General features: G+C 34.7%; 1 pseudogene across 1 annotated transcript in view; it reads left to right on the top strand.

Annotated features, from left to right (window-relative positions):
* Positions 1 to 25,211, top strand: part of LOC143223620 (uncharacterized) — a 67,596-nt pseudogene that overhangs the window by 20,693 nt on the left and 21,692 nt on the right. Inside the window, exon 2 of the transcript XR_013012983.1 lies at positions 24,173 to 24,585. The product of XR_013012983.1 is annotated as an uncharacterized LOC143223620 (transcript). The remainder of the gene's footprint in view (positions 1 to 24,172; positions 24,586 to 25,211) is intronic.

Raw genomic sequence — 25,211 nt, 5'->3', positions numbered from 1 at the left:
TTAGTACCATTTAGAAGTCGGTGCGATCAGCTGTGTAGGCGGAGTTACGTGACACACACAGACACTAAATCTTATTACGTAGATGGATAAACCAAACAATGTTCTTAAGTTTAAATAATTCCTCTTTAAGCCAAGAGATGAACATTTTGCAAATTCTTATATTTAGAAACAACTGAAGTCACTAGGCTGTACACATCCACAGCTGGCTTCGATTCGTTCTAAACATTTTTCTGTGGATTGTCTCTCGACAAATTAACATTCTGTTTACTTATCGAATTCACGTTCATAACATTCTTCTGTAGTTTGAAAGTGGTGATATAAAGAAAATAATGAAATTAATATTAATTGACAACTACGTATTTAGCTTTAGTGCTTGAAAGCAACAAAAATCCATGTGTACCTTTAGTAGACTGATTTTACACTCCATGACATGTATTTGATAAGGAATTTGTTAATAACACTCACTAATGAAATCAAGGTAAACATAATAATATAAAATAACGTACTAGTGGAGGTAATTAAACAATAAGTGAAATTTTAGGGGCTTTCCAGTGACATTGTGACGTGGATACGTACTCACACCGCTCGAAACTAGATTTCGATACCCGTTGTGGAGAGAGCGCATATAGCCCTTTGTGTGGCATTGTGTCTAGCTACAAATAAACAGATACTTTAAAAATAATAATAATCTGATTAGTAAACTGGAAAATAAAATATTATTTATCTTAATTTATGTTTGTTGCTGCGATCTCGATCGAGATTAAACGTCATAGGTTTACTTTAAACTTCTCAAAGGAATATGTAGACAAATTGAACTGGGCTAAGCTATTAATTAACCAAATAACTTTTGGTGACAAATGTGACACGTAGCGGTAATTGAACAATTATTTTACTTACGATCTAAACACTGTTAAACTTTCTTATGTTAACATCACGACTAAAACAAGTGATTTTATTTAAATTTCAGACATTCAGAATAAGAAAACGCAAATAATTCTATTAATTCTTATTAATAAAAGTGCAGTAGTATGACTGTTATCTACTTTTATATGTTTTTTTTTTATTTTTCAGACCACGGCCAGGTGGGTTAAGGTGTTTGACTCGTAATCTAAGGGTTGCGAGTTCGAATCCCAGTCGCACCAAATGTGCTCGCCCTTTCAGCCGTGAGACTGTTATAATGTGACAGTCAATCCCACTATTCGTTGGTAAAAGAGTAGCCCAAGAGTTGGCGGTGGGTGGTGCTGACTAACTGCCTTCCCTCTAGTCTTACACTGCTAAATTAGAGACGGCTAGTGCCGACAGCCCTCGTTTAGTTTTGCGCGAAATTCAAAACAAACAAACAAACAGTTTGGTAATTTATGTACAGAATAAAGTTATAAACTGCAAGTCTAAACATTGTAATATATGAATAGGTATGCTATCTTTTTCTTCAATAATATTTCAACATTTTATTAACGTATTGTTCGTTCAAGTTAATCAGTCTGTTCCAACCCCCCCACCCCCCGAAAAGGTTTAAATCAAGCTGGGTTGGTGCCACTACTACTTCCACGACAATTCTTAGATGTATATTTCTCTCAAGACACTTAGATTCAATAGTTTCTTTGAACAAAGTCCATGACGAAACACAATATCTTACTTTACGGACATCAACACAACATATCACTTATAGCAAACTTGTAATAAATTCATATATATATAACATAGAAACTAATATATAAAGTTATTTCTACTGTAGCATAAATATTGATCATGAGTTTATCACGTTTTACCTAAAAGTTATTAATGCGACTCACTAACTTTTCTAAAATAACTTATTTAAAAAAGTAGAATTTAACTAAATTTACCAAAAGTTTTTTTGTTTTATGTTTTTGAATTTCCCGCAAAGTTACTCGAGGGCTATCTGCGCTAGCCGTCCCTAATTTAGCAGTGTAAGACTAGAGGGAAGGCAGCTAGTCATCAACACCCACCGCCAACTCTTGGGCTACTCTTTTACCAACGAATAGTGGGATTGACCGTCACATTATAACGTCCCCACAGCTAAAAGGGCGAGCATGTTGGGTGCGATGGGGATTCGAACCCGCGACCCTCAGATTACGAGTCGAACGCCTTAACACGCTTGGTCATGCCGGGTCTTTTACCAAAGGAAGACGTGAGAATACGGTTCATAGATTGCTGATCTTATTATCTGTGTGTTCAATACCACAGCAGTTGGTGACAACATAATCGTATTTTTTAATTACACAAACATAGTTAGTGATTTCATTTGGAGAAAATTCAGAGCTTGTTTTCTTTAGTTACTATAAAAATTATTATTTGCCGATTTTTTTTCTCTCCGATTTCTTCGAGACTAGAGAAACGAATTCGTGTGTGAATTTAAACGTTCTTTTCAAACCAGACGCGATTTGTTTTGGGTCCGAAAAGCATTTGCATTTCATCAGAATTACTCCGTTGTCCTTGAACTCAAATTTGACAATGATTTATCTAGTTTGAATAACGTTAGTGCTAATTCAGTACAGGACATATTAGCTTAGATTCGAAAATACAATATATTATGAGCATAAGATTGATAATTTCAATTTACGCCATTGTGAACTGGCCTAGTTCGAGTCTTCAATAAAAATGGTTGTGCGACAGCATATCTCTTACGGTTGATGTACCCTGATTATCACTAGGCCTTACACTAATGTTATGAGCAACGGTTTTCAATCTTAGTTACTCAAAGGTCCCTTCTAATTTACATTTTTTTGTGGACCCACAAACCTTTCAATATTTTTCATTGCTGTTCTTTTAAAAAATCATACGTACATGAAAAGCTATATTGCAATAAGTTTTTAATTCTATATATCATATTTTAAAAATATTTTTACAGAATTTCGGGCAGGGCTTTTGGATATCAGTTTCAGAAACGTTACTACAGAGCTATTCAGGTCGGCTTAGTGGCATCATATAAAGTATCAATAGGGCCGCGACGTGTCTGTCTTTTTGATACATAAATCTTATGGTGCCTAAAACTAAAGTTGGAGAAATATTATCTTTGTTAGGATAGCAGATGTGATACGACATCACGATAACACTAATATAACGTTTTTTAATCACTTTAAACTTAAAGTTGCCATGTTTAACGTTCTCTTTTTTGTCAACATGTTTTTATCTGTATCATCGCTTTAAGCTCCTGTATCAAGTTTGTTTGAGAAACTGTCCCTTCTTAGTATCCCATATCGTCTGAAGCTACCATGTTAACAACAACAAAAAGGATCATAATTTCGATTAAAGTTCGTACGTACATAAAACAACAGTACACATGCGCACCATGTTTGTATTTAGGGAAAGAGATGAAAACCAAGAACTTATAAGTGAGAATGGTACAAGCGTTTAGCATGTGGAACACAGAGGACTTTCCGAAGTGCAGGATATTCAAAAGTTCCAAAAATGCTTTTGGGCCTCACTTAAGCTATGGCTAGCCCAAGAATAGCTTAGTCCTAATAGTCTTTGGTCAGAAAATAAATAAAACATTATTTTAAACAAATAATTCTTATTCGCTAATTTTTCCACACAATCGTTTATTCATATATTTCAATCACTGTTCGTTTGGTGAGATATTGGAAACTCTCCATACGATTTTTAAGAGGCGTCATCTTTGTAATGGAGTGATTGAATCAGGAAAAAACAAAGTTTGTTTGTAATTAAGCACAAAACTACACAGTGAACGTTCTGTGCTCTGTACACATAATGTAATTGACACGTTTAGCATATTACCCTATCCTTTCACTCATGGATTACTAGAATTTAATTTTAGAAGAATCATGTTCCTCAGAGGCACATTCAAAATAATCAAAATCACATATTTTATTCGCAAAATCTTTAGAAATGCACAGCTTGTTTCAAAACCATATTATCCTGGTTGTTGTTGTTTTGAATTAAGCACAAAGCTACACAATGGGCTATCTGTGCTCTGACCACCACGAGTATTGAAACCCGGTTTTTAGCGTTGTAAGTCTGCAGACATACCGCTGAGCCACTGGGGGGCTATTATCCTGGATATCTGTGGGTCAGCGATAAGTTTACGGACTTACAATGTTAAAATCAGGGGTTCGATTCTTCGTGGTATACCAAGTGCAGATATATTATGGTGTAGCTTTTGGTTAAATACGACAACATCAATTGCATATCTAAATACAGTCTATTCCACAAGATAACGTTATTTTCGTTTTTCTTTTTTTCTCTCTTTCAACAAAAAGACACTGTATTGCTAGAATCAACGAATACTGTTCAGAATGTGCGATTATTAAAATAGATTATTGTACAGCTAGGCCTAAGATGCTGATTTAGAGTAAAAAGCGAATGTGTATTCGACAGCTTTTGTGTCAATTTTTGAAACAAACTGTACCATGTTCAAACATTTTTGAAATAAATCCATATTTCCAGTGTCTCCACTGGAAATTCCTTCGCATGAGAATAATTAGTTTAAATATGGAATGGTTTTAAATACAGAACTATCTGTATAATCCCTTTCCAGATAGGTGGTTGATTATTAATATTGTAAGAATAATATTTGTTTTTAGTTACCAAACTATTTATTGACAATAAAAACAAACAAAGAACTATTTAAGTTTGCAGACTAGCTGGGTATGTCAATAGGAAGAACCTTACTAGCTGGGTGTGCCAATATGAAGAACCTTACTAGCTGGGTGTGTCAATAGGAATAGCCTTACTAGCTGGGTGTGTCAATAGGAATAACCTTACAAGCTGGGTGTGTCAATATGAAGAACCTTACTAGCTGGGTGTGTCAGTAGAAATACCCTTACTAGTTGAGTGTGTCAATAGGAAAAACCTTACTAGATGACTGTGTCAATAGGAAGAATCGTATTAGATGGGTGTGTCAATAGGAAGAACCTTACTAGCTGGGTGTGTCAATAGGAAGAACTTTACTAGCTGGGTGTGTCAATAGAAAAAATTTTACTTCAGTCCTCCTTAATTGGCCCGCCATTGCCAGGTGGTTAAGGAACTCGACTCCTAATATTAGAGTCGCACGTTCGAATTCCTGTCACACCAAACATGCTCAAACTTTCAGCGTAAGGGCGTTATATGTGTCGGCCAATCTCACTATTCACTGGTAAAAGTATAGCCCAAGAGTTGGCGGTGGGTGGTGATGATTAGCTATCTTCCCTCTAGTCTTACACTGTTAAATTAGGGACGGCTAACGCAGATAGCTCTCGTGTAGCTTTGCGCGAAATTCAAACCCTTCTAAATTAAAATTTTATTTTTGTTTTTAATTAGCAAACTATTTGTTGATGGTAAAAACAAAACAAAAAACAAGCAACAACTCTTAAGTTGACAACTAACTTACTGTGTTAATAGGAAGAACTTTACTAGAGTTTCGCCTTAATTAAAATTTTAATTTTGTTTTTAGTCAGTAAACTATTTGTTGATTGTAAAAACAAAAACACCAGTAAATCGTAAATTGACAAACTAGGATGTGTCAACAGGAAGAAGTTTACTATAGACTAGGCTTAATTAACATTTTATATTCCAGAGCAGTCACATTAAAAGCTGTTTACTATCACGAAATGCGTAACTATTTTAAATATCTCTACATGTGGCAGAAAATCGTGATAAACAATATTCTAATAACAGAAAGTTTTAACCTTTATTTCTATTATTGTTTGTATTACAGCAAATGTGTTTTGTAAATGTTATTGTTGTTGTTTTGAATTAAGCACAAAGCTAAACAATGAGCTATCTGTGCTCTGCCCATTACGGGTATCGAAACCCGGATTTTAGCGTTGTAAGTCCGCAGACATATCACTGAGCCACTGGGGGCGACATCAGGCTATCTGCTGAGCCCACAGAGGGGAAACGAACCCCTCGTTTTGCAAATGTTAGCGTTAAAATATCACAAGATTCCGTGGAGTCACCAGATGGCACAGACCTTACGAACTTACTATTGTGTTCATAATACTATTATTTACCGACTCACATTAAAATTAATATACCTAAAAGAGCAATCAGTAACAGTAAAATAAACAACGATTCATGCCAACTGTTGTTTATATATTTTGAATGTCGTAAAAAGTTAATTAAAATATGATTTGCGATGTGTCAAAATAATAATAAATTACCAGCTTATTCGTATTGAAACACGAAACAAATTGAGAGAGCTCATTTTCTGTAATTTATTTGAAGAATGTAAATTAACATTTCACATTCCAGGTGGCTTTAAATCGCGTAACTCTAAATCTTCGTACTAAATTGTACCAAATTTCTTCAAAATGTGTACAATTGCACACACACAAGTAAACTACTTATCTAACATAAATACAGTGGAACAGAACAGATTTAATGCGTCAGGAGGAAATGTTACGGAGTTGAAGCGCCTTAATAATATATTAAGTTTGTTTTGTTTCTTTGTTTTTTGAATTTCGCGCAAAGCAACTCGAGGGCTATCTGCGCTGGCCGTCCCTAATTTAGCAGTGTAAGACAAGAGGGAAGGCAGCTAGTCATCACCACCCACCGCCAACTCTTGGGCTACTCTTTTACCAACGAATAGTGGGATTGACCGTCACATTATAACGCCTCCACGGCTGAAAGGGCGAGCATGTTTAATGGACCGCGATTCGAACCCGCAACCCTCGGATTACGAGTCGAACGCCTTAACATGCTTGGCCATGCCGGGCCCGATATATTAAGTACTAGTAAAAATAGTCAGCAGCGCTGCTCTTGAAAAGTAATGTCATAAATGGCGTGGACTGCTCTATTCTACCATCTTGTGTTGTAGCACACGAACCGTTCGTGCCATGAAAGGTATTCGTGCTATCATGTAGTTTGCTACCGACCCCCTCAGTCAATTTAGTTCGCATTCGCCGCATTAAAACTGTAAATTTAAAATGACTGCAAAACTCGAAATGTTCGTCCAATTGCTTGCCCACTGAAACTCTTTATTTGGGGAATGTATTTGAGATCCTCAACAAATATCATCGATAATGTTTCATCAATTTCTTTCTCTCTTCAGCTCGTATTACTATATAGACAGACGAATAATTCCTCTGTTTTATGGATACGTATAATATATATATATATCAGCAGACTCGTCATAACGTAAAGAGATAGCCATATAAAAAAAGGCCACCAGTGGTACAGCAGTATGTCTATGGACTTTCAACGCTAGAAACCGGGTTTTGATACTGCGTGGTGAGCGAAGCACAAGTAGTCCATCGTGTAGTTTTGTGCCTAATTAGAATCACACGAACAACAATAAAAATTCCACTAAAGAAAAAATCTCAACTTTCCTCAATACGAAATCATTAACTGACTTGTGATAATCTCTTTCTGTTTGAATATTTCTAAAACTCAGGTTATTTTATGCACACGTAATTCTTTTCTGTAGTGTTTTGAATTCACTATTTTAACACGTTAATGTTCCTCATATTTGATCCTGATTGACATTAAGATGATCACGACTTTAATCGTAACCGATTGAATTCTTTATTACTGATTGTCTGAAATTAATCACAAAGCTATGAGCTAACTGTGCTCTGCTCAAGATCGAAATCCGGTTTATGCGGTGTGAGTCCGCAGACGCACCATTGTGCCACTGGGGGGGGGGGTGGGCATGTGTTCTAAGTAACTGCAGTCTTTGGTTTTGACATAAAATAACTTTAATTCATAAACTGGTAGTCACTAGCCTTTATCTTATGTTATCCCTTTCTGATTAACCTGTAATCATTTTGATTTGTTGAGGTCAGTGAAGGAAATGTACTATACATCCAGTGACCACTTTATTAGGTGCACCTATCTAGTACCGAGTAGGACCCCCTTTTGCCTCCAGAGCAGTCTGAATGCTTCGCGTCATGAATTTAACAAAATGCTGGAAACATTCCTTAGGTATTTTGGTCCATGCTGATTCGATAGCATCAAGCAGTTTCTGCAGAATTGTTGGCCACACATTCATGATTCAAAAATCCCGTTTCACCTAATCCCAAAACTGCTCTGTTGGATTAAGATCTGGGGACTGTGTAGGCCACTGGAGAACACTAAAGTCACTATCATGTTCGTGGAACCAGCTTGAGATGATGCGTGCTTTGTGACATAGTAAACGTATAGACTGTGACCATAAAGAGATGCATATGGCAAGCAACAATGCTCAGGTACGCATTTCAATGATGCTCAGTTGGTATTAAGGGGCCTAATGTGGGCCAATAAAACGTTCCCCACACCATTACATCACCAAAAGCAGTCTATATCGTTGACATAAGGCAAGGTGGATCCACGGATTCATGCTGTCTACGCCAAAATTTGACCATACTATTTGCATGTCACAGCAACGTAACATTTTTCCAAGCTCCAATCGTCCAGTTTTGGCGATCCTGTACCCACTGTAGCTCCATCTTTCTGTTTTTATCTAACAGGAGTGGAACCCGGCATGGTATTCTGTTGCTGTAGCTCATCCGCTTCAAGCTTTGGCGAGTTGTGTGTTCAGAGATGCCCTTCTGTACATCACTGTTGTAAAGAGTGGTTATTTGAGTATTTGGAGCCTTTCTGTCAGCTTCAACGAATCTGACCAGTCTCCTCTGACCTCTCTCATTAACAAGATGTTTTCGCTCACAGAATTTCCGCTCACTGGATAATTTTGTTTTTCGTACTATTCTCTGTAAACTCTAGAGATCGTAGTGCGTGAAAATCCCAGGAGGTCAGTGGTTTCTGAGATACTGGAACCACCACGTCTGGCACCAACAATCATTCCATAGTCAAAGTCGCTTAGATCACGAATCTTCCCCATTCTAATATTTGATCGAGCAACAACTGAACCTCTTGACTATGTATACTTGCTTTATACATTGCGTTGCAACCACATGATTCGCTGTTTCGCTATATTGCGTTAAAGAGTAGGTGCACCTAATGAATTGGCCACTGAGAGTATATGGAAGAAACTATTAATACCTTGCGACACTCACACCTTGTTTTCCTTTCTTTTGCCCATAACATTGATTTAGGTTGTACTTATTACTATCAGAAATTCACTCATAACAATGTAAAGGCAACAACAAATTACTGTTTATTACATTTAGAAATAGGTTTTTGACAGCTTTCTTCCTTCTCCTCTCTTCCCAGTTTGTTCGTTCTCTCTCACATCTGCTAATTTTCCTTTCCGTATTTTGTTGAATTTCTATCTTTAGCATTATTCGTTTCTCAAACACACGTTAACCGGCACCTTACTTTCTGACCTTGCATACATTAGATTATAAAGCTTCACTCGCACCCATAGGGAGTTTAATAGTCTCCATACCAGCTGAACTTACAAGGGCGGCTGCTCACTTCATAACAGAAGCAATGATATTATCATACATAATTGCGAATTAAAAAAAAGATTGCTATTTTTTGTTTCTAAGACTGGATTGCACCTGACGGCCTCAAATCAAAATAATGTTTTAGAGTTTACAAAATCGCTAAAAACCGTATTTCTAAAAATCTTTAGCATCTCAACAACCAATTTTGGTTCTTGAATATGATTTACATTAACTATTCTCGGATCAAGAGTACAGTGATAATGATGTCTAAATTAACCTATCATCTTATTAAGGCTAAAATCAGGGGTTCGATTCCCCTCGGTGGGCTCAGCAGATAGCCCAATGTGGCTTTGCTATAAGAAAACACACACACACATCTTATTAAGGATGTTCACAAAGTCCATACATAATCACAGGGATGTTTGCCGAGACTGTAAAAAAAATTCTTACTTTACTGTTATTGAGATCCTGGGCAGAAAAATAATCGAAGGCCTTAGTCCTAAAGTAACAAGAAATATATATATATGTATATTAGATCTTGGAGTAGAAAAGGAACAGCTATAATCAATTACCTTGTAATTATATTGTTTCCAGATGCCAGATGTCAACAACATTAATGTCTCTTAAAACCCCCCCACTTTATCCATAATTATATTTTCCCCAGATGTCAACATTGTGTATTACATTAGTAAATTAAGACAAGATAAATATTAAATACTCCCACAGTACAGGGATATTCTATGTCGCATTCACAGTGCTCGAGATCCCAAGACGTTCCTTACAGATGTTTATCGACATTTTCAATAAATTTTCACACACACAAAAATGTATATAACTATAGCTCAGCTTATGTTATTTGTTTATCAAAGTTTATAAAAGATTTAGTTACGTTGAGAACTTCAGTGGCCGGCTCTAGTCAGCATCTTTAATAGGGAATTTAGCATTGAAGAAACAATGTAACATTTATGGTAAGTAACAGAGAAGTACTCCATAAAAACGTGTGTTCACGTTACACGCCAGAACAAAAAGAGATTCATAGTCTGAGGCCCCTTTTACAACAAGCAATTAGTACCATGGTCTAGACTCAAAGACTAACTTGATGGCACTATTTTTTTATATTCCACAATAAAACATGTGACTCTTTTTGAGTACACTAATATTTCACATGACTTTTATTTAACACGTTAGAAACAAGCACTGAAACACCTTTGACTGATACACCATAAGTGATTGACATTAATTAGTATTAACTTCTATATAGATTGAAACTAAAAACCAACACTGCAATACGTATAACTAAGTATAAGTATATATTGTTATAAAATATTTATAAATTAATAGTTTCATCAATTGGGTACACTCACTGTTAACGATGTTTTCGGCAATAATCCCAAACAAATATATCACGAATTTGAAGTTAACAGTCTAAATTAATATTTTTATAATAGAAATATAATAGCATTAAGCTAAACATAATACAAAAGTAAATATAATACACAGTCTACCAATGTTGTCTGAAAATAAATAGAGTGTAAATAACATTTACAGTCGTATGTATATATATATGTCTGTCAGTTTGAAATACAAGTCACATCCTGCAACTAGGCCTAACGCTTACACATAATTCAAATTACTTGAAAGCTTCAGTTATGTTATTGTTTTCTTTATGTACAACAGTTTGTTTCGAAATTTAATAAACTTGGAATCCGAAAAGGTTTTCTATTTTCTTATCTATTAATTAGGCTTAAATTAGACCAACAATTTTTGTCTATTTTAAACCAGCTATTGGTAAGTTTATGTGATTAGATTAAAGTTTAAGAAGTCGTACATAATCGCCATCAAGTCTTTCTTCTAACATTGGGAGGAAAATATTATTACATTTGTGGTTTCTCAATACTGATTATAATTCACATGAAAGATTCGAAAGATAAACGTTACATTACTACCTTAAAAAACAAAGCAAAAGAAATGAAGTAATCGGTATGTCACTTACAACAGATGCACTTTAATTTTTTTTTATGAAAGTCCATCTAATAATAACAAATTGTATTAAGATTATTCTATCTAAATATGTGATATAACTAGTTATAAATGTTACTTTACACATCAGAGAGTTATTCTGAGTGGTTTGTTCCTCATATAAAAATGTTCAAATGATACTAACAACTTATTTCTATGTAACTAGTTATAAATGTTATTTCACACATCAGAGAGTTATTCTGAGTGGTTTGTTCCCCATATAAAAATGTTCAAATGATACTAACAACTTATTTCTATATAACTAGTTATAAATGTTATTTCACACATCAGAGAGTTATTCTGAGTGGTTTGTTCCCCATATAAAAATGTTCAAATGATACTAACAACTTATTTCTATATAACTAGCTATAAATGTTATTTCACACATCAGAGAGTTATTCTGAGTGGTTTGTTCCTCATATAAAAATGTTCAAATGATACTAACAACTTATTTCTATATAACTAGTTATAAATGTTATTTCACACATCAGAGAGTTATTCTGAGTGGTTTTTTCCCCATATAAAAATGTTCAAATGATACTAACAACTTATTTCTATATAACTAGCTATAAATGTTATTTCACACATCAGAGAGTTATTCTGAGTGGTTTGTTCCTCATATAAAAATGTTCAAATGATACTAATAACTTATTTCTATATAACTAGCTATAAATGTTATTTCACACATCAGAGAGTTATTCTGAGTGGTTTGTTCCTCATATAAAAATGTTCAAATGATACTAACAACTTATTTCTATGTAACTAGCTATAAATGTTATTTCACACAGCAAGTAGGTATTCTGAGTGATTTGTTCCCCACAGATTACAGCGATATAGTTAATTATAAATTTTACTTCAGAATGCAATCACATGGTCTTAATTATTTTTCACACACATAAAAATGCAGAAATAATATTCAAAATTTAAGTAACGAATTTCTCGATTGGTTTTAGAGAAGATATTTTATAGAACGTATACTGTTCAGATATGAGAGTGGAAAATACACCTTATGAGCTTAGTTTGACGGTCTAGTGACGTAATGTTGTCTTTGGAACTTATCTTATATATATATATATATAGCGTGCGTTCTTCTATCTCTCGTTTCAAAAGCTGTGCACGCAGTTAAAGCTCAACATTCACTTGTGAAATGACGGGAGAACAGACATTAATAACGTTGACGTCAAATGTTATTTCTCAAGCAGAATATTCTACACTAAACTGTTAGGAACTGATCACACTATCATTCACGTTTCAAACATAACGTATAGATTAAAGATGTAGACTTACCATATGTCATTGTTGAGTAACTCTTACCATGACTGAAATACTCAACAATAATTTTTCACGGTGAGCGGTATATGTAGCTCAGAGCTTTGGCTCTGAGTGCACTGAGAATTAATCTTTTTAAACACCATGACATACTTTAAATTCAGAAAATAGCTTAAAGTCTACTGTCACAGGGATCGGGTACTTTTACGTGTTAGTCATATGATATTGTATTGTTTGTGCATGTGCAGATAATACAGTCGGAAATATAAGTCAAAGGAATTTATCTTTGATCCTATAAGTAATGATGTCCAATTTTGCTCAGATAATGTGAATTTTTAGGTGTAAATTACTTCTTGAAAATATTAGTCATCTTATATGCATTGTTTAAATATTGTTAGAAATATTAATCAAATGATATGCTATATTGTTTATCTTTTTTGTCATAAGACACATACAATATACTATTGTTACGTATTATAGTTTATTTCGGACGAGTCATCGATTTATTATATTGTGTATATTATATATTACTATTTGAAATAACTGGAAATTTGAATTTCAATTAATCAAATTTATGATATTTGCTAACAAGATTGATACACACAATTTCTTTTTTAGCACAAATGTACTTTAATATCCAAACAAAAATACAATACAATTTGTTACAACGGTTATTACTAATAGTTATTACAAATGATGATTTATATACAAGAGTTTTACAAATTTACATATAACACTGAGTCATATATCCGGTCTAGACTTGAATATTTTATCGACGATCGAGGTCTACGACGAGCGAATTAATTCTGAGTTGATGTTGTAACACCTCGCTTAAGCTCGCTAGCTTGACTGGCTTCATACCGCTTACTGTATTACTGATGATAATATTTAACATCCTCGTAGAAATTCTAACACCCAAAGTGATTTGCTGACGTTAAACGGTTTGTGTTGTTCGAAATCTATAAACGTTCCTGGTTCTATGTAGCTTTTGATTAGTAAGCGTTAATAACATGTTTAGTTTCCTAGGCCTATAGCACACTTACTGTAGCTGATGGATGATGGTAATACTATTTGTCTCTCATATACCAATCACCGAGTTTATAGAATTTTCAACAATGTTCTAGTGTGTTTTCGTAAAACAATATTATTGTTAGTTCTTGCCCTAAATTACAAATTTCGAAAACAGGCGGGACTTGCGCAATACACATACGTCACAGGCTAAAAAGAAAACTATACAGAAACAAGCGTAGGCACTAAACTAAATGTACAATGGTAAATCTGTTACAATATAATCGTTCTTTGTCAGACCAGAAAACTCGCTTACACCTTTTATGGTGTAACTTTCCGCAGAAACAATTTATTCTTTTATTTAAGATTGCAACTAAAATATAAAAATAGTTCGCAAAAATTTAGGTAAACTGAATCTACAAGAGAATATAATTTAAGCTACAATATTTTACAAAAGCGAAAATGAATTAAGTTATAACACATAAAATTAATAAAACATATGATAATATAGAAAATTCAATACTTCATACAAATGTAGTTAACAACAAGATTTACCGTAACCTCCACTGTGTTAAACGGTACGCGTAAATAACATGACATTAAAATATGACACGTTTTGCACTATCTAAAAGTAAATGTTTAAAAGAGAATAATGACATAACTTAGTCTTTCGAAATTAATCATTATTTAATCACTAAACAAGAGAGAAAGATATTTTGTAAATGTAAAATTATGTAGGGATAGCAGTTTTAAAACAACGCAAACAAGAATATAGGGATGATACAGCTATACACAGGTCATCCCCACATGATTTCAATAGTAAAATTTAACATTGCTTTGTAAAATGCATACTCGACTTTAATATTAGTGTAGTTGAAAGTTTTTCTTTCTGACTATTGGTATGTAGTTTGTTTATCATAATGTCATAGTCCTATCAGAGTAGGTACAGATGTAATGTGACTAAGAGCCTAGAACTTATGCATAAGAAAAACGAAGCCGTGTCAAAACATGTCTTGATTGTTACAGACTCTTGTTACGAGGCCGGTCAGTTCGACCGATTTTTTAACCACTTCTAATATTGAAACTCAAGTATAGATGATCTATGCAAAGTTATATCACCCATATTCTTCGTTTGGCACTGCCATTTTAAATCATTTTACATTTATAAAATGTTTGCTTATTACTTGTTTTGTGACAATTTTTCCCGTGATTGAAATTTAGTGAATGTGTGTAATAAAATTTTATATTATGTGTATTGATTTTTTTTACTCATTCACTACATACATGATATAGGGTTGGCTTTCTAAATACACCGACTACATACGGTGTACAAAAATAAAATATAAGTTGTTAGGAATTAACCACACTATCATTCACATTTAAAAATATGACGGAATTTAAAAATAAAATTTAGATTTCCTATGTTAATGTTGAGCAGATTTTAGCATGACAGAATATACGTGTTTTAAAGGTTAACGTAATGCGTATTACGTTATTCTTTAAACGTAAGTTATAGTATCACAGTTACATTACATTGATGGTTACCCTGAAATAACCATGATATTATGAAAAACAAACTGAATAGCAACACTCAGGGATATACAACTATCCCCTGCCTGACAAGCCTTGTTTTAGAGCTTATTGGCTAGAGAAAGAAACGAAGGTGAGTGGCAATCATCGTTTAAAGTAAAACTCTTGTCGCTGATGATGTGTTAACACGCATATTTGAATTATGCCTATTGGCACAGTGGCCATCCCTGTGTACAGTCTACCAACTCTATAATAATTTGCTCACTCAAATGTTTGGGCCACAAATTTGGCAATGACATGTTCTTTTTTCTGTAAACATTGAGTTTTGTGTCAAAATAATATTTTTTACACTTTGCGTTTTGCGTTAGGATAATACGTTTTTGTTAAACATTGGGTTTTGCGTTAAAATGATGTGATTTTTTGTTAAATATTCGATTTTTTAAAATCTATTTCGTACAAACGCAAAAATTATAGGATTTGCTTCATTCTTCTTCTATAAATATCAGATTCTTAAGATTATTTAGTTTGTTTTATAATAGAATAAAGTTAAGTGTGTTTGTTCCAACTTTTCGTTAACTAATGAATAAACTAAAACTGAAATGCATGTTGATTTTTAGCTGATTTTGGTAGAATCGTTGAAGATAATCTATAAACATTTATAAAAGTTAAAGAAATATAAAGAACATCTTCATTTCACCAGCTGCAAATACAAACTCACGAGTCCATCAAGCTCGTAGATATGCAATGATGCTGTTCCCACCATTTAAACTGCAATGAAAAACAGCAACAATGTTTTTCTGATGCAAAACAGAAAAACAAAAACAAAAAACCACTAGAAACATTGACCACTTAGTCTATAGTCGCTCTGTCTAGATGATTGTTCAACTAGTTGGACACTTGCATGTCATGTCTTCGGTAAACCTTAATGGGTCGTCGATAGCTACTCACCAAAAGAAATTGATGACACTTTGCTTAAGGCGTAAAGAGTGGTCACGTGAAAAGATACGCCAATAGAATAATGGAAGAAGATTTATCCTGGTGTTGTAAATAAAAAAAAAAAAACTAGCTTAGTGAAAAACAAAAAGATTATCGCTAGGTGGACAACTTTTGGCATTACGATGGTATATATAAGTGAGTTAGAAAAGTGGACACAACATCGAAGGAACACATCTTCTAAGATAACCTAGGCGGAAGGAGAAGAGATGTACTAGAAAACTGCGTGATTAGCCTTCCGCTGATGTATGTAGTTATAAGTTTATCCGAGTTCGCTAAGAGTCCCATTTGGCCTTTTGCCGTCGAAATGAGGACTTAACGTTAAAAGCGAGGACTCTAAAGATACCCTCTACATAAATATGTCCTCAGTTAGGCTCGTTTATGGAAACTATATATCGCGGTTACAGCAACGAAACTTCACGATTTCATGAAAGTGATGTTACATATTTATCTCGAAGCATTTGTGGTGTGAATATTTTTGTGCTGTTTTGCACGAGACTGGTGTGAAACGTTTACTTGGAATTCTCTAACTGACACGTCTTACATTTAGGTCAAAGTTATGACCCGCTTAGATTTTCAGTTTAGTGTTTCGTCGCCATTACACAAATAAATAATGAAATTACGACTTCCTTATCTTGATTCGAAGGGTTGAGTGGCCTATGGCAAAGTATTCTACATATGATACATAGTCGGCACGTACCCGACCACAGAATAACAAAAATAATTATTGTAAGTAAAAGAAAAAAGATTTTATACTGAACTTAAAAAACATAAACTTATAAAGTTGTGTAAGCATGTTCTAATCAAATAAATGTTTTTTTGTTTTGTTTTTCCGCTGAATCTAATCCGTATTCAGCAAATATGACAGGATTTACTGAGTCTTATCCATATTCAAGTGAAACTGACAGGATGTACTGAGCCTAATCCGTATTCAAGAAAAACTGACAGGATTTACTGAGTCTAATCCATATTCAAGAGAAATTAACAGGATTTACTGAGCCTAATCCGTATTCAAGAGAAACTGACAGAATTTACTGAGCCTAATCCGCATTCAAGAGGAACTGACAGGAGTTACTGAGTCAAATTCGTGTTCAAGAGGAAATGACATGATTTACTGAGTCTAATCCGTGTTCAAGAAGAACTGACAGGATTTACTGAGCCTAATCCGTGTTCAAAAGGAACTAACACAGGAGTTACTTAATCTAATCCGTATTCAAGAGAAACTGACAGAATTTACTGAGTCTAATCCGTATTCGAGAGGAACTAACACAGGATTTACTGAGTCTAATCCGTGTTCAAAAGGAACTGACAGGATGTACTGAGTCTAATCCGTGTTCAAGAGGAACTGACAGGATTTCTGAGCCTAATCAGTATTCAAGAGAAACTGACAGGATTTATTGAGCCTAATCCGTATTCAAGAGAAACTAACAAGATTTACTGAGCCTAATCCGTATTCAAGAGGAACTGACAGGATTTACTGAGTCAAATTCGTGTTCAAAAGGAAATGACATGATTTACTGAGTCTAATCCGTGTTCAAGAAGAGATGACAGGATTTACTGAGTTTAATCCGTGTTCAAAAGGAACTAACACAGGATTTACTTAATCTAATCCGTATTCAAGAGAAACTGACAGAATTTACTGAGTCTAATCCGTATTCAAGAGAAACTTATAGGATTTACTGAGCCTAATCCGTACTCCAGAGAAACTGACAGGATTTACTGAGTCTAATTTGTATTCCAGAGGAACTGACAGGTTATTTGTATTCCAGAGGAACTGACAGGTTTTACTGAGTCAAATTCGTGTTCAAGAGGAACTGACAGGATTTACTTAGCGTAATCCTTGTTCAAGAGGAACTAACACAGGATTTACTGAGTCTAATTCGTGTTCAAGAGGAACTGACAGGATTTACTGAGTCTAATTCATGTTCAAGAGGAACTGAGAGGATTTACTGAGTCTAATCCGTATTCGAGAGGAACTAACACAGGATTTACTGAATCTAATTCGTATTCAAGAGAAACTGACAGGATTTACTGAGTCTAATCCGTATTCGAGAGGAACTAACACAGGATTTACTGAGTCTAATCCGTGTTCAAGAGGAACTAACACAGAATTTACTGAGACTAATCCGTGTTCAAGAGGAACTGACAGGATTTACTGAGCCTAATCCGTGTTCAAAAGGAACTAACACAGGATTTACTGAGTCTAATCCGTGTTCAAGAGGAACTGACATAGGATTCTCTAAACAAAAATAGTATCACCTTCTTAATTTTATTCATAAAGCTACTCAGACATGTTGGTAAAGACGCTTCGTGTCACATTGTATTTTTTGTCTGTTTGTTTTCAGTGGATAGCCTCACAATAGGTTCTCTGTTCCTTGTCCACTGAGATGACCGAACGCTAAATTTCAACGTTTTAACCTATTGAGATTATTGCTGAGTCATAGGGAAATGTTTGTAAGCCAGGCCACAAAGAAACCAGACTTTGTTTACAGAAGTCTGAATTATCTTGTAGCAGCCATTGCTATGGAAACAGTCTAACATAAGCTAAAACAAAGTTAATTAAACGATCACTAGCACAGTGCACCTTGTTTTCAAAAACAAAAAAAAAACCTCGCTAGACAAACGACGACATACTATGTCACGACAGGAGCTTTACCGTAGGGGGTAAAAAAATAAAGGAAAATAAAGTGAGGGGTACTCTCTAGAAACTTCAAGAATTAGATGTTAACAAATAAAACAACAGTGCACTTATTCTCAGGAGAGAAATATGATGTTCTTTAATGTAACACAGACAGGAAACGAAGATTAGGTGTGACCTCAGTAACTTGGATTAATCTTAGAGAAACACCAAAAGTGGTATTGTTTCTGTGGTCATCACGGAAAGTGTTTGGTCTAAAGGATTGGAGAAAAAGGAACGTATACTATTAATCTTATATATACATTAAATATTAGAATCAGAAAGTAAAAACGTGCTGTTTATAATGTAATTGTTGACCTACTGTGTTGAAAATCTGTCAAGAAAAATCGACACAAATCTTAAAAGAGATATTTCTGACAAGACTGCGCTTTGTGGGAAACATTTTGATTACAAATGTTTGTTTGGTAAGACATATCCATTGACGATGCATTCGCTTCCAAAAATAAACAACTTCTGAAGAAAATAAAGAAAACACCTAACAAAGAGAACCTTTACATGTTTAGCCGAGGAAGTTTAGGTCGTTTTATAAATCAAAGCCTTGCATTAATAAACCAATATACTTAATTGTAATGTCGTCTAAATAATCCAACAGTGTGATTTTACTTATTTTCTTTCTTAAAATAAATATAAAATTGTTCACCATAAATAGATGAGTACGTTTCCATAGTTTCCTCTATTTCATCTCTGACCATGAATTAAAATTACAAAAACATGATTTGTAAATACATGAAACATTTTACAAATAAGAGGGGAAAACAGCCAAATATTTTATCTATAAAATATTGTGTTCATTAGACTAAACAGAATTAAATAACACAAGAAGCTTTCTTAAAAACTCCTGTAGATGTCGCTGACATTACTATATAGCTGTAGTGGTTGTTGTTTTGAATTAAGCACAAAGCTGCACAATGGGCTATCTGTGCTCTGCCCACAACGAGTATCAAAACCCGGTTTTTAGCGTTGTAAGTCCGCAGACATACCGCTGAGCCACCGGGGAGGCATAGCTATAGTATTCCTGCTATGGGGAAATATATTTTCTGTGCATTTGGTCAACGATCAAACTGATAGGTGTGTAAAGCGTTCATGCTTTAACATGTAAACAACAGACTGAGGTAACCTTCTCTGTTTTAAACAGAAACAAGTAGCTAGGTGAGGAGATAGTGCAAACATATTACCATAAATGAAATCTAGTCCTAATGAGAATCAAATAAAATTTTTGTTTTCTAATATGGACAGCGATACAATGACGTAGTCGTAAAACGACTACTTTTAAAATGTTAATAAACAGACTAGGAAATAGAGATAAGTCAGAAATATACGTAATTTTTCTTCAGTTGCCAGCATATCTTTGATATGTTTACATATCTTCGCCTGTACATAGCATCACACAGTGAAGAAAACATGATTTTAATTGGGTGATGATTCTTTGTTAAAGCTACAGAAAGAAACGTCTATACACACTAGACATAATTATATACCTTGATTACCTTAAGAACTAGCGCAAAATCGCGAGTATGTTAGCTATAGTTTAGGTTTCGGTTAGCAGATTGCGTATAGCGTCCATTTCCTGTAAGTTGACATTTCTTTGATCTATAAAATAAGTTGTAAACTGTACAAAATATTCCTATTGACGTTCGTTATTTATTTTCTTTATCTATCTAGCTTCATTATAATAAAAGGAGAGTATAATTTTCCAAGACAAAACATTTCCACATATTTGTGAGATAAGAATGGACAAAATATCAGTTCGATCTGATCTCAGGGTACATCGACATGTACTACGTTTTAAGAACTGAATAATAGTAAATGTGTACGGATAAGTCATCTGTCGTGGGGAATTGTAAAAAAATGTAAATATTTGTTAGTCTTCAGATTAATATTATTTTATATTTCAGGTTAAGTTATATTCTGCAATTATTCTACATTAGTGATTATGCTTGGTTTTATGACATTTAGTGAATACTATAAAACACTGCCACGCTTGGAATGTTTTTAGATGTAGTGAAGAAATACGAAGAACTACAGTTAAGAGTCATGAGAATCAACAGCGGAAAGTTTTTCTCTGTTTTGAATTTCGCGCAAAGCTACACGAGGACTATCTGCGTTAGCCGTCCCTAATTTAGCAGTGTAACACTAGAGGTAAGACAGCTAGTCATCACCACCCACCGCCAACTCTTGGTCTACTCTTTTACCAACGAATAGTGGGATTGACCGTCACATTATAACGCCCCCATGGCTGAAAGGACAAGCATGTTTGGTGCGACCGGGATTCGAATCCGCGACCTTCGGATTACGAGTCCAACGCCTTAACACGCTTGGCTATGTCGGGCCCGAAAAAAAAGATATGAAAGTGTTAATAATTCTAAAGCCCCCCATCCATTGGCAGAATGGTATGCCTGTGGTCTCCCAACGCTAGGAACCGGGTTTTGATACCAGTGGTGGACAGTACCACAGATAGCCCATTGTAGATATTTATGCTTTACTAGGAACACACAAACTTTCTAAAGGGTCAACTTTCCAATAGTGACCGTTGGTTTCTTACCACTTATCACTAAAACTGCCGTTATTTTTCTGTTACACTTTAGTAAACTGTACGTTTTTACTGTATAAATACCATGGGCATTAATATATTTTTAGAATATTATTATGGACACTTACTACATATATACATATATATATGTGGATTTTAAATTCATATTTATTTGTGTATGTATATATACATGCTAAATCCTTATGCAAGTTAAATTTTTATGTATTTCTCATGAGTGTAGCTAACTTGTACCTTTTAATTTAATTAACACAGTATAATTTATTATCTAACCCTAATTCTACTGTAATACAGTCTTTACTGCCCGACAAGGGGCGTCTGCTCGAAATGTCGCAGAGAATAAATTAGAAAACAAATTTTCATTTTCGCGTGTCTATTAATTCTTAATAATCTTTTTAACATAGTACACACAATTATACAATTATAATTTTTAGATAAATAAGGTTTTGGTTTTCACGTATCATAGTTTAAAAAGCATTCATTTCGATGTCAGTTGGCAATCTTCAGTTTGTTTGTCAAGTCTCACGCAAACCTACACAAAGGCTATCTGCGTCAGCCATTCCTTTTCTCGAAGTGTTACGTTAGAGCTAAGACAACTAGTCAACGCCATCCGCCACCAAACTTGAGATACTAATTTTCACACTGAATAGTGAGATTTGAACAGTCACTCTTATAACGCACCTACCGTCCCACAGTGGTCGTAGCAGTACACTAGCCACGCATCATCTTTCATTTCGCTAACCAGAGAACGTGTGAAACGTTAATACTCGCGGTCGCTGTTTGTGTGTTCATTTAGGAAAGTAATTCATTTTACTCTTTCAGTTACCCCCCTATCGTTCACGCGGTGACTTAAATTAGCTGTTTTTCAGCAGAGTAAACAATGCAGTGAGCAAATCGTCGACGTAATCCACCTTTACTGGCTCTCACCAACAGCCGCTTTCACGTGCGTACAGCCTTCGTGGACTTAATCGTTTAAATAAGAATCTAACCATCTTTAGTGAAGGCAATACGTTTCCTGCTCGACATGTAACACACCCTAGCGAGTGATATACGTAATGATTTTGCAGGAGACAGAACTCTGTTATATCACATCAAATTATCGCTTGCCTTCCGCTTTTTACGACAGACCAAATTAAACCAAACTCCATAAATATGTCACGAGGTCTGCGTAAATAAGGAAGAACAGTATCTTTTTATGAGAGATAAATGCGAAAGAGAGCTTAGCTACTGTATTTTACAAGTTTAAAATAGCTCGTGCATGGATGTGACTTGATTACTTGCGCCTCGAAAGAGAATTAACCTCTATAACAAGATTATGTTAAACTGAAGTAGATTTATTTTTGCACTCACGAACAAGTCACTCATTTCAATAGTTGGTTTTTGTTAGGGCTTGGACAACGTTATCCACTTTGGTAAACAAAGAGCAGGTGAGAGTTCGTGTAGCTTTAGATACGTTTTGTTGCTTGTTCCGACACATAAAATAATTGTGTCGAAAATTCATTCCGTGAAATGTTAAAAACAAAGTTTTAAAGGGATTTTTTTTTGAAGAGGGAAACATATTTAAAAAAAAAATTCAAATTTATTTAAATACATACTGTGTTTGTTTGGAGACGCTTGTTTATTTTTGAATTAAGCACAAAGCTACACAATGGGGTATCTGTGCTCTTCTCACCACGGGTATCGAAACCCGGTTTTTAGTGTGTAAGTTCGCAGACATACCACTGTGCCACTGGGGGCTTGGAGACGCTCTCAATGACGCACCCATTGAACAGAAGTTTGTCTCAAACGTGGCAAAGTTACACAATGAACTGTCTGTGCTCTGTTCACCACTGATATCGAAACCCGATTTCTAGCGATATAAGTCCGCTGTACTACTGGTGGGCTCACAGAGTTTGTTTTGATTATAACCTAGTGAAAGTTCCAAGAAATGAGACGAGAATGGTGGACAAAAGAACTAAATATTTTCAACAGTGAAGATAGCACATCGAAATGACAATGTTACTCCAAACAGCCATCCTTTGTTAGTAAAAATTACCTACATATTCCTGATAATAACCAGTTAATATACCTTACTGACAACAATATAAGTATTTCTAAGAATAACCATATGCTGGTAATTTCCGTGCGGTTATCCCTAACAATGTTCTAGTAATTACTGTGCATTATCGCCAGCAATAACCTCTTTTCATAACCAAGTGATTACTGTGCCGTTATCGCTAGAAATAACACGTGACAACAACTGTTTTGAAATGTCTAACAAAATCAGTTTATATGTCTTCAAGATTACTATGTAATTATTGTCAACGATTACCAATGGACCTAACTTAGTGATAATTATTTTATCCCTCTAAAAGTGGCTCAGATGTAAGCTTCGGTGGTTATAACCTAAAAATCCAGGGTTAGAGACAGCTCAAATTGGCCACTGTGTAACTTTGAGCTTAAACAAACAAATACGAACAGACTGTTTCAACATCTTCGATAAATACCGGTTTGAATATCCTAATGACTAGATAGTTATAGTTAAGTCATCCGGATAGTTTGTACGTTATACGTTATGATAAAAATTAGAATCAGTTTTATTATATTTTTTTACTGCCTCCAAGCCGATTTTCGGTAAGAATAATATATAACAGCATTTAAACTATACCCACTTCCGACGAGGGCTTTCGCCCAATACCAGAACTAAACGAGACGGCTGGATTTGTAAACCCACACAAAACAACAGCTCGTGCATTTCAATTAAGTTAAGTAGATGACGTAGCCAAGTGGCTTTGTTTGTTGAATATGTTTTAATAGGTTTTTTTTTCTCATTCTATTTTTCAGCACATTACTCAGAAAACGATAAAAACTGTGATCGCATCATTTTGGGCTGTCTCGCTGCTCATGGTGTGTCTACCTTTCATGGGATTCGGCCTATACTACGACAGTAACGCCCCAACTCCGCGTTATACGTGTGCCCGCTATCGTTTTGCCACGAAAACTGTGGACATTGCTTACGCTTATTTCATGTTCACTTTGGCATGATCATGTGTGTGGTAATCGTCATTTGTAACCTCACGGTGGTCACTGTTCTTAGTAAAGTAGGGAAGACCACTAAAGGTCGTATAAGACGAACAACGATTTCTAGAAACAGCCGTGAACTTTTTTTCAACCATACCACTCAAGAGGAAATTTCTTTTGCAAAGTTAATGGTGGTTCTCTGTGTGTCATTCCTGGCTTGCTGGGTCCCTCTGATGGTACGTAACCTTTACTGTATATTGAAACATTGAATTCATTGAATATTTTAAAACTAGTTTTGTTTTACTTTCCATAAATTTAACTTATTGTAGTAACTAAGTTTATCATTAAAAAAAAAAAAAGAGATCAAAGTGCGCATGCGTTATGAAGTAGGTTTGAGACTCTTTTTCAAACCAGCTTTAAATACTAATGTATCTACCACTGTGTAGCCAGTTGGTGTTACGCTATTTCTTTAATTGATAGTTATACTAAAATAAAACACACGTGACACTTTAAGACATCGAAGCAAAGATTTTGGGATTTAACAAAGAGTTAGGAAAATGATCATATATACTATATTTCCATGTTATAGGTGAAATAAACCAACCTATTATTATTCATATATGATGCTCATACGAAGCTTTCATCTAATCTCATACGTTGAATCAAAACAACCAGTACTTATTGTTACGTTCACGTGCATCATCAGCTGAAGGTAAACTAAATGTAAGCGTGTATCATACATGACATTCAGGCGCCCTTATTATTTTGTCCTGTGAATAACATGTGATGTATTAGACAGTGATAGGGTTAACTAAACCAGGTATTTATATGAATTGGATAACGTATATTGCACTGAGGCAAA

This window comes from Tachypleus tridentatus, chromosome 8 (genome assembly GCF_004210375.1).
Source record: "Tachypleus tridentatus isolate NWPU-2018 chromosome 8, ASM421037v1, whole genome shotgun sequence".
Taxonomy (NCBI): Eukaryota; Metazoa; Arthropoda; class Merostomata; order Xiphosura; family Limulidae; genus Tachypleus; species Tachypleus tridentatus.
This window is presented reverse-complemented; position numbering and strand designations above follow the sequence as displayed.